This window comes from Adiantum capillus-veneris, chromosome 28, assembly GCF_014529385.1.
Source record: "Adiantum capillus-veneris isolate H3 chromosome 28, ASM1452938v2, whole genome shotgun sequence".
Taxonomy (NCBI): Eukaryota; Viridiplantae; Streptophyta; class Polypodiopsida; order Polypodiales; family Pteridaceae; genus Adiantum; species Adiantum capillus-veneris.
This window is the reverse complement of record NC_140958.1, coordinates 53,225,945-53,239,724: the sequence shown is the minus strand read 5'-3', so window position 1 is coordinate 53,239,724 and position 13,780 is coordinate 53,225,945. Positions and strand designations below refer to the sequence as shown.

General features: G+C 40.6%; 2 pseudogenes; both read left to right on the top strand.

Annotated features, from left to right (window-relative positions):
* The window catches only part of LOC147420463 (uncharacterized), a 74,522-nt pseudogene extending 67,033 nt beyond the window's left edge, over nt 1–7,489 (top strand).
* Nucleotides 7,490–7,594: 105 nt separating this feature from the next.
* Nucleotides 7,595–8,262, top strand: LOC147420462 (uncharacterized; annotated as a pseudogene).
* Nucleotides 8,263–13,780: the final 5,518 nt, after the last annotated feature.

Sequence of the window (13,780 nt, the reverse complement as noted above, 5' to 3'; positions counted from 1 at the left end):
AAAAAAGTCGTCTTTGTCCACATAGCCTTGGACATGAAGCCTCAATTTCTCGATTAAGGGAGTGACTGAAGCTTCTTGCCCCTTGAAGGCACTGTCTGCGGGTAGGACATCTCCCATCTCGTAGGATTGTATGCCTAGCTTGGTGGCCAACTCTGAAGATATAAAATTGTGAGTAGAACCAGGGTCAAAGAGAATAAAAGCATCATGTTCTCTTACCTTCCCCCAAGCATGGCATAGAGGAGATCCTTTGTGATTAGTTTGGTGAGTCTCCTCCTCTTGGATTTCAACCAAGGAAGCTCTAGGAGGATCTTGGCGGTTGTTCTTTTGGGGACAAGCGCGGTACGCATGCCCTTGTTCGCCGCACTTGAAACACCGGTTATCCTTGCGATAATGCTCAAGCTCTTCAGGAGAGAGTTTGTTTTTACCTTTGTAAACTCCCTTCTCTTTAGCTTTGTTGGAGTTGCCCTTAGGAGACTTTTGGACATTGTCCTTCCCCTTAGGCTCGTTGGAACCCTTGTTTTCCGGGGGCTTATTATTTCTTTTAGCCCCCGTTTGGAAATTGATTTGAGAGGCCACTATAGTATGGTGTATTACCGTCGATATGGTATGTGGCCTTTGGGAGTTGACATACTCTGCCATTTCTTCGGTTAAGCCCGCACAAAATTGTTGCTTTTGCTCTCCAAAATCCAACTTTTTGAAGACAGTGGCTTTGAGTTGTAGGTCCCAAATCTTGTCTACATATTTGTGGATGGATTCATTGGGAGAGAGCTTTAAGCTTCGCCATTCGGTGAGTACTTTGTCTTTGGCATCGGTGGCCAAAAACTGCTTCATAATGGAAGCTCTTAAAGCTTTCCATGTTCGTACAGCTTCACCATTGGCTTGTAGGCTAGGCCACCATTGCCTGGCGGACTTTTGAAAGTGCATAGCTACATGGCATAGCTTAGAGGACTCCGTGAAGCCCTCATCTCCAAACGCCGCATCAAATTGCTGGATAAAGGCCAAGACTTTGTCCGTAGCACCAAAGGTGCCATCATAGGTAAGGAAAGAGATGCTCTTCCCTCCCTCTTTGAACTTCTTCAGCTTGGATGACCTCTTCCATGCGGCATAGGATTACTTATGGCCTCTTCTTTTTTATGGTTCAAAAGTTGCACCATCACTTTCTTCAGAAGGTGAAGAATTTGAAGAAGGTGGAGAAGAGGGTGACCTCTTTCTCGCCTTTTTCTTGTCTTGATCTTCGTTGTCTTCACCATCACTTTCATAAGAGGAAGAGGATGAAGAAGATGGACAAGAGGGTGTCCTCTTTCTCGCCTTTTTCTTCTCTTGCTTTTTGTCATTCCTCTTTGAATTATGGCGTGGAGAAGAGTGTGATGGTCTTCTCCGCTTTGGTAGTGATGGAGAGCGTTTAGCCCGCCGTCTTCGTGGAGCCATCTCCGCCGAGGTGGCGGGAGACTCACTTCTTTCTCGTTCCTTCGGTGGAGGCTCTTGAGTTCTCCTTTGGGAAGGAGATGCATCATCAAGAAGTAAATTCTTGAGCCCTTCGTATGGATTCTCTTCTTCTTCCCGAATCGGAGAGAGACCTCTTTTGGGAGTCTCACAAGGAGGCTTCCTAGGTGTTCTCTCGTCATGGTGATGAGCTTGGAGAATCCCGTGAGCACGGAGCTGCCGTTGCACTTCGCTTTGGAGAGATGGATTGCCCATGGCTTGTTGAAGCCTAGAAACAAGATAGTTAACAAGCATTGAAGCATCATTAGTAGCTTGCTCATGAGCAAAATCAAAGTTATCAACATTAATTTCACTCTCTTTACTATTGTCAGCCATTGTAACAACTTTTAGGTTTAAACTTTTTAGGTGTACTTTGGCACTTCAAGCCCTAGTTGCTACTCCTCTTTACCCCTTTAGAAAAAGCACTCAAGCTACTGTACCCGCAGCTCGAATACCATTAATTGCAAGGAATAGAAGAGAGGGTCTTTCGACACCAAAATAGCACCGGCTCCTGTCAAGCTTCTAATAGCTCAATAGTGGTTAAGCCGTAGGCAAGCCCCGTAGGACTCCACTATTAAGACCATAGCTCTCGACGGTGATGCCCCGTTAACTGCACGAAGGCAGGCGCACTGCAAGGCTGAAAAATCCCTATTCTATTTACTCACAAGCAATTAATAATACCAACCATTTATAGCTAGCTTGAGGACCTCCCTTCTTGAGCAAGAAAAGAGAAACCTTGTGCTCTGATACCAATGTAACATTTAATGGCCTAATAACTTGTGTGTAGCGGAAATTAGCATGAACATAGTGGGCATTTCATTAGAATAGATTCCTAATGAGAATTACAAGAGTGCTTGGGTGGAGAGAGCAACAAAAAGCATAACACCTAGTTAGATAGCATCAACAATCCTTCAAAAGAGAGAGAAATTAAGCTATTGACAACAGTTGAAGACCGGATTTGCATGGAGCCGGTCCCCCCTCCAAAAGGCTTTGTATCATGGTTTCTCCCATCAAGAGAGACATTGTACAATACAATTCTTTGTGTTCCTTCAAGACTAGCTAGTGCAATGAAGATGAAAGCTTCATGCACTAAGCAAAACATTTAGTAAACACAACTTTAATTATCCGCGTTCTCAGACCCAATACCTCACACACCTTCGAAGATGGTGAGAGCTAGCAGGGTATGAGAGTAGATTGAGAGGAAGAAGGAGTATCTTACGAGAAAGATGTACATCTCCTCACATAATCACTCATATCAGCATAGCTTTAGCTTAGTAATTAGCTTGGTAGAGGAGATGAGCATGCATTGAAGCTTGGCTCTTGGTTGGATTTGCATCCACAAGCCAAGAGTGTGTCGATGTAGGCTTCTATCTCACAAGCTTGGAGTAGGTGATGAGCTCTCCATTAAAGCTTGGGAAGAGATAGTCTTCTCTTTCTTCACACATGAGATTGTGTGAGTGTGTGTGTGATAATGCCTTGCAAAAATCAGCCCCCTCTCCCTCTCTTGGGCGAGCCCTCTTGCTATTTTCTCTTGCTATCTCCCCATTGGCCCTCCCCCAGTCAAGCCAATGATTATTAAGCAACATAAGTGATAGCCTATTGACATGTGTCCCCCTTTCCCCTTTTGAGAGAGCTTTAGGTAATTTAATAATTAAACTAAACTCTCATTGGACCCCTTTGCCTCCTGACCAATAGGAATTAGGCAAGCCATTAGGCTGCTGAATGCTCATTGGACCCCTTGGGAGACTGTCCAATAGTCTTCTAGAGGACTTAATTCTCATTGGTTCTTTTATTGAGTGTTTTTAAATTAATTAAACTAGATTTACTCTAGCCTAAATCTCATTGGTCCACCTCCAAGGCCATCCAATAGGAATTGGGCACACCTTGTGGGCATCTGGGCTAGGGAGCTGACATGTGTCCCTAATTCCCTTTGTGTAAAGGGAGCCTCTGTGTGTGTGTGTGTGTGTGTGTGTGTGTGTGTGTGTGTGTGTGTGTGTGTGTGTGTGTGTGACTTTCTCTCTCATCCCCTACTCCCAAGGCTCGCCCCCTCCTATGTAGGGATTTGTAAAGACTTTTTAGTCACACACATAGCATCCAATTTCCCTAGGGTTGACCTTTGGACACAACCTTTGAATTTTGGAACCTTAGCATTTTGGAAGTCTTAATGGGCTGAACCTTAGGGTCTTTTTAGCCCATTGTTTCACATGGCTCTTTTGCAGATGGCCCCCTCTTTGGATCCCTATTTTCCCTCCTTTGGACCCCTATTGTGGCCGGTCTGCTAGCTTAACCAATATTCTAGCTTTTTCTCCCCTGGCACTTCCCCATATTAAATGATCAGTTTAACATGAGAAAATCATTTAGGAGAATTAGATATTGATTATTATGAGAGGATTAGTCGTCCATTTTGGAATGATGTCGTAGGGTAAGATAGGGATCCTCTACCCGCTAGAAAAAGGACTAATAAATAGACTTTATCTTCTCTACCCCATAGTCGAGGACGACTATGATTTCAAGAGAGAGGTAATGTCATAATAACTAATATCTAATTCTCCTAAATGATTTTCTCATGTTAAGTTGATCATTTAATATGGGAAAGTACCAGGGGAGAAAAATCTAGAATATTGGTTAGATCGATCACAGTAGGGATCCAAAGGAGGGAAAATAGGGATCCAAAGGGGGGGCATTTGCAAAAGATCAATGTGCATCAATGGGCTTCAAAGACCCTAAAGTACAGCCCATTAAGACTTCCAAAATTCCAAGGTTTTAAAATTCAAATGGTCCAATGGTCCAGCCTTAGGGTAAATTGAATGCTTCTCAAAAGTCTTCCCACATCCCTATCGTTGAGGGGGCGAGCCCTTTTAGTATGGGATGAGAGAGAAACACACACACTCTTGCAAGGTCCCTTTACACAAAGGGCATAGTGGACACATGTCAGCTCCCTAGCCCAGTTGCCCCCAAGGGGCATTCAAATCCTATTGGATGGCCATAGAGGTGGACCAATGAGAATTAGGCTAGAGTACTTCTCATTGTGGTTCTTTATGTAGATGATTTGCTGGTCTCTGAACCAAATGAGAGACATACTACTGAATTCAAGGCTGATATGAATGCTACTTTCAAGATGAAAGTTTTGGGGTTGTTGCATCATTACTTGGATATAGTTTAAGTAGTGTGATGGTCGTATTGCCTTGTGTCAAAAAAGTTACATAGAGACATTTGTATATAAGTTTAGACTTGAGGATTGAAAACCTATTGCCACTCCCATGGAAACAAGTTTGAAATTGAGTCTTCATGATGCTGTTGATCCTACAAATGTCACTCTTTACCAAACTGTTGTTGCATGCCTCATTTACGTATGCAACATGAGGTCGGATATTCAGTTTGTTGTCTCACATGTCAGCAGATTTATACATAGCCCAGGGTCTAAGCATTTGCAGGATGTCAAGAGGATTTTCCACTACTTGAGTGGCACTTTACATCTTGGCTAGTTTTATTTCAAGGGGGGATCATTGCCACCAGACTTACATGCTTTTTTGGACTCAGATTGGGTTGGTTGTTTTGACACATGAGTGTCCACAAGTAGCTTCTGTTTCATGCTTAGCAGCTCATGCATATCATGGTTGAGCAAGAATCAACCTATTGTAGCCACTTCTAGTTGTGAGGCTGAGTACAGGGAAATATTCACAGCTATGGTTGAGTGTGTATGGCTCAGATGCCTTATGGCTGATTTGGGTGTTGGACAGAACGCTGCCAACACTATCTACACTGACAGTCAAAGCGAATTGGCAGTTGTGAGGAACCCAGTTTTTCATGCTCACACAAAGCACATTGAGGTGCATTACCATTATGTTAGGGAGAGGCTTGCAATAGGAGAGATTAGCTTAGCATATGTGCCAACACAGGACAACCTTGCAGATCTTTTCACAAAGGCATTATCGCATGAGAAGTTCGAAGCTTTCCACAAATCTTTGGGCTTATTCCACTTTGTGGACTGATCATGTCCTTAGGGCATGGAACTTCCCTTTACTCTGTGTGCCAGCTCTCGTTCACCGCATCACTCCGGGGGGGATTTTTTACCATATACATGTGATAGTGATGTGTGTGAACACACTTAGGACTGTCGGGGTATTTTTTCCCTCACTAGGAAGTTTTTTTCCCTGTGTATTGTATATATGCCCATGACTCTAGGGCTACCTTATCATTCCATTGCACAGTAAGTAATACACTCTCTGTTCTGTGCCTTGAGCTTCCTTCGTCTTCTCCAAGCTGTGTGTGTTTTCATGCAACCCTAATTTCAACATCTCTCAAAGAGGAAAGGAGGACACTTGTCCAAATGCTACCTCTATTTCTAGTTAAGACCTAAGCTTGTGATTGGTTAGGCTTGGGAAGATCCAATAAAGTTCAAGCATGAGCTAGGAAGAGGGGTCGATCAAAGCTAGGAGGGGGCTTGTTTGTGGCATAGACTCTCCCACACACTCACACACACTCTCATTGTGTAATGAGCAAGAACTTGATCTCCTTCTCCAAGCTTGAGAAGTAGAGAGCTTACACCAACACCTCTTGGCTATGGAATGAAAATTCAACCAAGAGTCATGCTTTAAAGCAATGCTTTCCATCTTCTTCATCTTCATTACTATGCTATGCTATTCTATATGAGAAATTATATGAGAGGAAACTACTTCTTTCTTGTATGCCACTTCTTCTTCCTCTTCCCTTTCCTCACTCCCTGCTAGCTCTCTCCATCTTTGAAGGTGCGTGAGGTCTTGGAATTGAGACCGGGGACAAGCACAAGGTAGTTACAGGCACAATCTTGGTGCATGAATCTTCCCATCTTCATTGCACCAACAAGGTCTCAAGGAACACAAAGCATGTATTATACCAAGTCTCTCTTCATGGGAGAAGCTGTAATACAAAATCCTTTTGGAGGGGGACTGGATCCAAGTAAATCCAGTCCTCAACATTCTCTAATTCTCTCTCTCCTTTACACGTACTGTTCATGCCAAGTTAACTAGGTATCATGGTTATTTTGCTAGCTACCATCAAGTACTTTTCTTATGCTCATGATGAATTATCTTAAAGAAATTCTCACTACAATCATCTTAATTCCACTAATCTCAATGTTATTAGTCCAATTCATTAAAGGTTTAGCCTATTCTTTGGATGTAGAAGAGATGCCCATTCAGCATTACTCCTCATACACTAATATGATGGCTAGGAAGGAGTTCATCTTTTGCATATAAGAGTATTTGGATGATTTGCAAAAGCAAAAGCTATTACAAAGTCTCTATGATGCATTGATGGTAGATGAGGCTACGAATAGGTTTTTGGAGAAGCATCTAATCATTTGTTTCTCTTTTTTGGCACCTAAAGGTACAAGCTGCTTCTCAGCTAAAATTACATTTGCAAAGCTTCTCACAGTACTTGTTGGGTTTGCCCAGACAAAGTTTGATGCAATCATGAAAATGATTAAAGAATTTAGACTTAACAAGCAGCAAGTGGTTGGAATGGCAACAGATGGACACAGCTCAATGCTTGGTTTCCACAATGGATTGGTTGCAAAAATGAAAAGAGAGATGCCACATCTCATGAGTGTTCATTGTATTGCACACAGAGAGGCTCTTACTGTACTTGATGGAGTTAAATGCTTCCCTTGTTTACTTATATTGATAAAATTGATAACAAAGTCTATTCATGGATTTTTGGTTCTAGTGTAAGGCTCACAAATTTCTAAAGTTTGTTGAAAGAGATGCACTTGTAGGTCTTAGAAATTCCAAGTATTCATGAGGTTTGATGGCTTGCACAAGGTAATGTGATGGAGAGTTTGATGCAACCCATGCCTTCAATTCTCAGCTTTTGGAAAGACAATGTAGAGAGTTTGTGTGAGAAACTTCGCATCTATAAAGTCCTCTTTTGTATATACATGTTGGCAAATGTGTTGAGGGATCTTAATGCATTCAATACTCATTTCCAAAAGAAGAATGGGGATATTCCTTCTGCAAGTGCTAAATAGAGGTAATTATTGCTTCTTTTGAAATGAAAATTTCTTGAGCAAGAGTTTGGAAAAGGCACTCACTTCTTGAAGAAATTTATAGATTCCACAAAGGACTATGCTTTTATGTATGTTAGTGATGTTGGCAAGGAGATTTCCCATTGGCTCCTATATGCTAGAATTCCAGGCAATGATGCAAATAGGTTTCCAAGGGGGGACGTTCAAAGTTGCATAAATTTTGCAAAGATGTTTTTTCTTGAAAGTGATAGAATATGTAAATGCTCGATTTTCAGATGTTTATGTCTTCAATGCAGCTAGATTTTTTAGCCCGCATCACTATCCTTGCAGAACAAAGATCATGGAGGAGATAAAATCCAAGGAGAAAAATTTCTTAGAATGGCTTGAAAAATTGATTGAGAAGTTTGGAAATTTGGTTATTGAAAACTGTAAGGTAGAGTTGCTATCATTCATGGATACTTTGTATTATGGGTGCAAGGGGATGAATATGTCAGATGCATGGCATGTCTTTTGTTTTGATATGAATTGGATGCGAACCTATATGAATTTGATAAAGTTGTGATAGGTTATGCTTGTTCTTCCCGTGTCATGCAAAAGAGGTTTCTCAAAACAAAATCTCATCAAGACTCATGCTCAGGAGTGTTTGAATGTAGAAACACTTGAAGCATTAATGCGTGTTTCATTGCTTGGACCTAGCATTGAGAATGTAGACTTGGCAAAAGTTATATAATATTTGGAATCATGCAAAACCAAGGAGGACACCACCGGACTTATGACTCACGAGTATTTGAGGTGGTGCGTCTTTTAGTCCTTTTGCTACTGGAATAGATACTATTATTTACATGAAATCCATGTACTTTCAAAAGGACTTTTTTGACATAATCAGTTAGCTTTTTGGAATGTAAAAACTAGTTTTTTGGAATGCAAAAACTGGTTTTTTGAAATCTCATTATTGGTTTTATAACTGATGAAATTCAATAGTAGGTACTCAAGTAGATTCGGGATGAAATCCATATACTTTTGCCAGGACTTTGCTAACATAATATGTTAGCTTGTTGGAATGTGAAAACTAGTTAGCTTCTTGGAATGTGAAAACCAGTTTGTTGGAAATTCAAAGCTGGTTCTATAACAGATGGAATTCGATAATAGGTATTCAAATCGATTTGAGATTCCTTACATGAAATCCATGTACTTTTGAAAGTACTTTGCTAACATGATTGGTTAGCTTTCTAGAACTTCAAAGCAGGCCTTTTTGGAATGTCAAAAGTGATGGAATTTGATACTCAATAGATTCCATTACCTACATGAAATCCATGTACTTTTGAAAATACTTTTTTAGTACAATCTTCCAGCTTTTTGCAATGTCAAAATGTGTATTGCAAGGCACTGAATACGCCTTTGTAAGCTACATGTTTTATGAGCTTTCAATTTTGTAGCTCATCTTACAAATTAATTTATTTGCAAGGAGTACTCTGCTCTGTTTTTCTTTTTGTAGTCATGACTCGGTTTCTGGTTTGACACACAATTTGATCGACAAGCTTGCTATATCTCAGCATGTAGCTCATCCCTTTTGTGGGCTAAAAAGTAAATCCAATGATATTTCCAAGAATTTCAGCCCCATTTTGGCAAAAAGAATAGAGCCTATGTTCAACTCATTGTCCAATCAAATTTTAGTCCTAAGCTATTTTTCAACCTACACGCAAAATATTATCACCCCACTTTTTCGGGCAAGTTGGAATATGCTCAACCCATTTCAAGTCCATTTTGGTGGCACCTTGGCCCACAAGTGAGCCACACACATTAGTCCTCTTGAGTTGTATTTTTAGCGTATATAGATCTCCACCATTTGAGGTGGTTGCCATGTTAGTTTAGAATTAGTTCAGCCTTGTGTTTGTCCCACAAGAGTTGCTTCATATCAGCCACTTCATTAATGGTGAATCAAATGATTGAAGCAGCTACTTGAGTGCCATAGGTTCTCACGACATATGCTAATGAGGATGTGGTTTTCTTGCCCTCATTGTAATCAGGTTAAAGTCACCATGAGGACGAATCATCATATGCTGGTTAACTAAGTGGGTATAACATTTTAACAATGTGTGTTTGTAGCTTTTATGAATTTATGTACTCCTAATCTTTTTATATTTGTAGCATGTGAACACTTTTCTTCATTGCAAGGGATTGCCATATGCTTTCATATAATGGAATCCAAACCTGAAAGATTTTGTTTTTGTTATAGATAAGCAAAAAAAGGTGGATTAAGATGTCATTGGAGTAACCAGAGATTTTTTTTTTACAAAGGTGAAACATTTGAAGAGCAAGTGATGGCTTAAAACAACATAGATGCATGAGTAATTTAGAGCAACTACAACTTACCAAGCCTTACAAGTTACCTTGGTTTTCTTGCAAGGTACATTCTCTTGGTGTATCTTTTTCATGTGTATTCATCCCATATGTGATCCATGCAAGTGGTTTTTGTGTTTTATTCTTGTTGACATCCAAATTTTATATGATTTCATGACAATCTCTAAAGCTTGGGTATGGATGGGACCGCAACACTGGAAAGGTTTCATTTAAGGACTATTTTGATTATCTCCAAGTCTGATACTTCAAAATATTGTGCAATTTTTAATATGAGCTCATTATGTTTCAAATTTTTACTAGTAAATTATGTTTGCATGCATGTGTAGAGGTGCCACTTGATATATTGTAGCAACATAGTACCATATAGAGTACATTAATAGTGTTTACAATGAAGCTTAGCTTTGCAATGTTAAGCCTCATTTGAATTGCACAACGCAAGAACCTATTGACTCTCAACTTTTACATGTTCAGAGTCATTTGAAGCTCAATAAACGTAGACTAGGAGTCACATATATTTGATCAAATGTTAGGGAGGGGAGTCAACTTTAAGGCATAACGTTTAGATACTCTCATATCAGTACATGTGAAGGCTCAATTCTCCTTGTTGATCCCACAATTTTTATGTGCTTGAGATGTTGCATGTAGAATGGTTGGAGGAATCTTGGTGCAGGCTCGATTCTTATTGTTGATCCCGCAATTTTTATGTGCTTGCAATGTTGCATGTAGAATGGTTGGAGGAATCTTGGTAGATTTTAACAAAATAAAATGAAGGTATGTATGTGGCCAGAAAGGCACATTGAAATGGCAATAGGCGTATGTATGTAACCAGAAAGGCACATCGGAATGGCAATAGGCATAATAGACCTATGCATGTTTTATGTGGGGTCCCCCAAGCCATGTTTTTAGCAAAGTGCCCCAAAGCTTGCAGCTATTCCTGGCTGAAAACTAGCACTAAATTTTTGCTTGGGGCTCACTCCAACTTTGTCTAGTGCCTATAAATTCACCTGTAGTGCTCAATTTTCAATGTTGTCTGTTGCGTCTACTATCACAAGGCAATACTTACCTACTATACGGAGTGGTGCAACCTCTTCATCACCATCTCTATAAGCTCTTCTCTCTCATTTACGGGAAGAAAAAGAAGAAGAAGGATATTATCTCTCTACTTGCTTACTATCTCCTCTCTCGTTTCACTATGTACACACTCTCCGAAAGCTCTCATGGTGAACACCTCTACATAACTCTCATCACCGCTATCTTGCGGAAAAGCAAGAAGCCTTTCGACAGTCCCTAATCAATTGTAAAGCACGGTGAGAAGCTCTAAACTCCATAGCCATCATCATCTCTCTCTCTATGTCGTTTTTTTGAGTAGCCACCCTCTCAGTGATTGTTTTTCATATACGAGTGTGTGTATGGATTTTTCGAGTAGTATGAAGTTGCCCCATGATTATTTCATCAGGTTTAACACGCTGAATTATGCACACAATGTGTTTACAATCACGTGCGTGCATAAAAATTGCTTTTCCTTTCACGTCATAGAAGTGGTAGGAACTCTGTTTTGGTCATAACTCACAAACCGTTATGAATCAGTCCGAACCCTGTTATGTGAAAATCATGCATGAGCTAAGAGATATGGTCAAAAAACAGCTTACTGTCCACTCCACAAAGCAAAATTTTGGACCCCAGGCTCCTTTGGAGAACCACTATATAGATTCATCGGATGGGCAACCCACTTAGCCAATTAAAAATCTTGACTAAAATTGATGATAAATGTATTTAGGTCTCCGTTATCACCTTGGGTATGCAAGTTATTAATCATTCCATAATCGGTTTTACCTACATGTGTAGGGGTGCTACGTGGGGGAAATACCATATGACGTCGTGAGTTAATCGAGCCGCTTATGTACGATTTATGGTTTGTTTTGGTTAGTTCTTTTAAGTTATTAGATGTCCATAAACTCACGTAAGGGTATATGGTTAGTCAACCCGAACCGCATAGGCAGATATGAATAAGGTGGCTTTCTTTTTGGGTTACCGTTTGTTGTGTGAGTATTATATAGGTAAAGTAATGTGATAGGGTGTTAATCTATATTATGAATCTGAGCTTGATGCATTGGTTTGAGATCAAACACTTTCATTTGCATGTATGCATGCTCCCAAAAAATGGCAAAAAGTTGTTTTTTGCATATGTGTGAAGTTATGGTTTATGGTCGACCTAAGGGTAGGAGCTGTTTTTGTTGGAATTAGGGTTGCAGAGAAATGCACACAGCTTGGAGAAGATGAGGGGTGTATTACTTAGTGTGCAATGGAAAGATAGATAGCCATAGAGTGATGGGCGTATATACAATGCACGAGGGGAAAAACCTCCTAAAGAGGGGAAAAATGCTTCGGTGGTCCTAATATGTTCACACACATCACTACCACATGCAATTAGGGTTGCAGAGAAATGCACACAACTTGGAGAAGATGAAGGAAGCTCAAGGCACACAATTGAGGGGTGTATTACTTAGTGTGCAATGGAAAGATAGATAGCCCTAGAGTGATGGGCGTATATACAATGCACAGGGGGAGAAACCTCCTAAAGAGGGAAAAAATACCCCGGTGGTCCTAGTGTGTTCACACACATCACTACCACATGTATATGGTAACAAATCCCCCCTGGAGTGATGCGGTGAATGAGAGTTGGCACATGAGTAAAGGGAAGTTCCATGCCCTAAGGACATGATCATTCCACAAAGGGGAGTAAGCCCAAAGCTTTGCGAAAAGCTTCGAGCTTCTCATGAGACAATGACTTTGTGAAAAGATCTCCAAGGTTGTCCTGTGTTGGCACATAAGCCAAGTTGATCTCTCCTGTTGAGAGTCTCTCCCTGACATAGTGGTAATGCACCTCAATGTGCTTTGTGTGAGCATGAAAAACTGGGTTCCTCGCAACTGCCAATGCGCTCTGACTGTCTGTGTAGATAATGTTGGCAGTGTCCTGTCCAACACCCAAATCAGCCATAAAACGTCTGTGCCATACACACTCAACCGTAGCTATGAAGACTGCCCTGTAATCAGCCTCACAACTAAAAGTGGCCAGAGTAGGTTGCTTCTTGCTCAACCATGATATACATGAACTGCCAATCATGAAACAAAAACCACTTGTGGACACTCGCGTGTTAAAACAACCAGCCCAATCTGAGTCCGAAAAAGCATGTAAGTCTGGAGGCAATGATCCCCCCTTGGGATAAAATGAGCCAAGATGTAAAGTGCCACTAAGGTAGCGGAAAATCCTCTTAACAACCTGCCAATTCTTAGACCCTGGGCTATGAATAAATCTGCTGACCTGTGAGACTACAAACTGAATGCTAATGGCCTCGTGTTGCATACATAAATGAGGCATCCAACAGCAGTTTGGTAACATCAACAGGATCACCAACGTCATGAAGACTCAATTTCAAACTTGTTTCCATGGGAGTGGCAATAGGTTTGCAATCCTCAAGTCCAAACTTACATAGCAATCTCTCTGTAACTTTTCTGACACAAAGCAATAACACCATCACACTGCTTAAAATGTATACCCAAGTAATGATGCAACAAGCCCAAATCTTTCATCTTGAAAGTAGCATTCAAATCAGCCTTAAATTCAGCAATCTATCTCTCATTTAATCCAGTGATCAGCAAATCATCTACATAAAGAACCACAATGAGAAGTACATCACCCTCATGCTTTACATACAATGTGCTTTCTGTTGGACTGTTACGAAAGCCTCGTTTGACGAAATGAGTGTTAGCTTTCTCATACCAAGCACGAAGAGATTGCTTCAACCCATACAAAGCCTTCTTACATCTGCACACTTTGTCCTCTCGTCCTTTCTTGAAAAAATCGCGAGGCTGCGTTACATAAACTTCCTCAAATATGTCACCATTCAACAAAGTAGTAACAATGTTTGATTG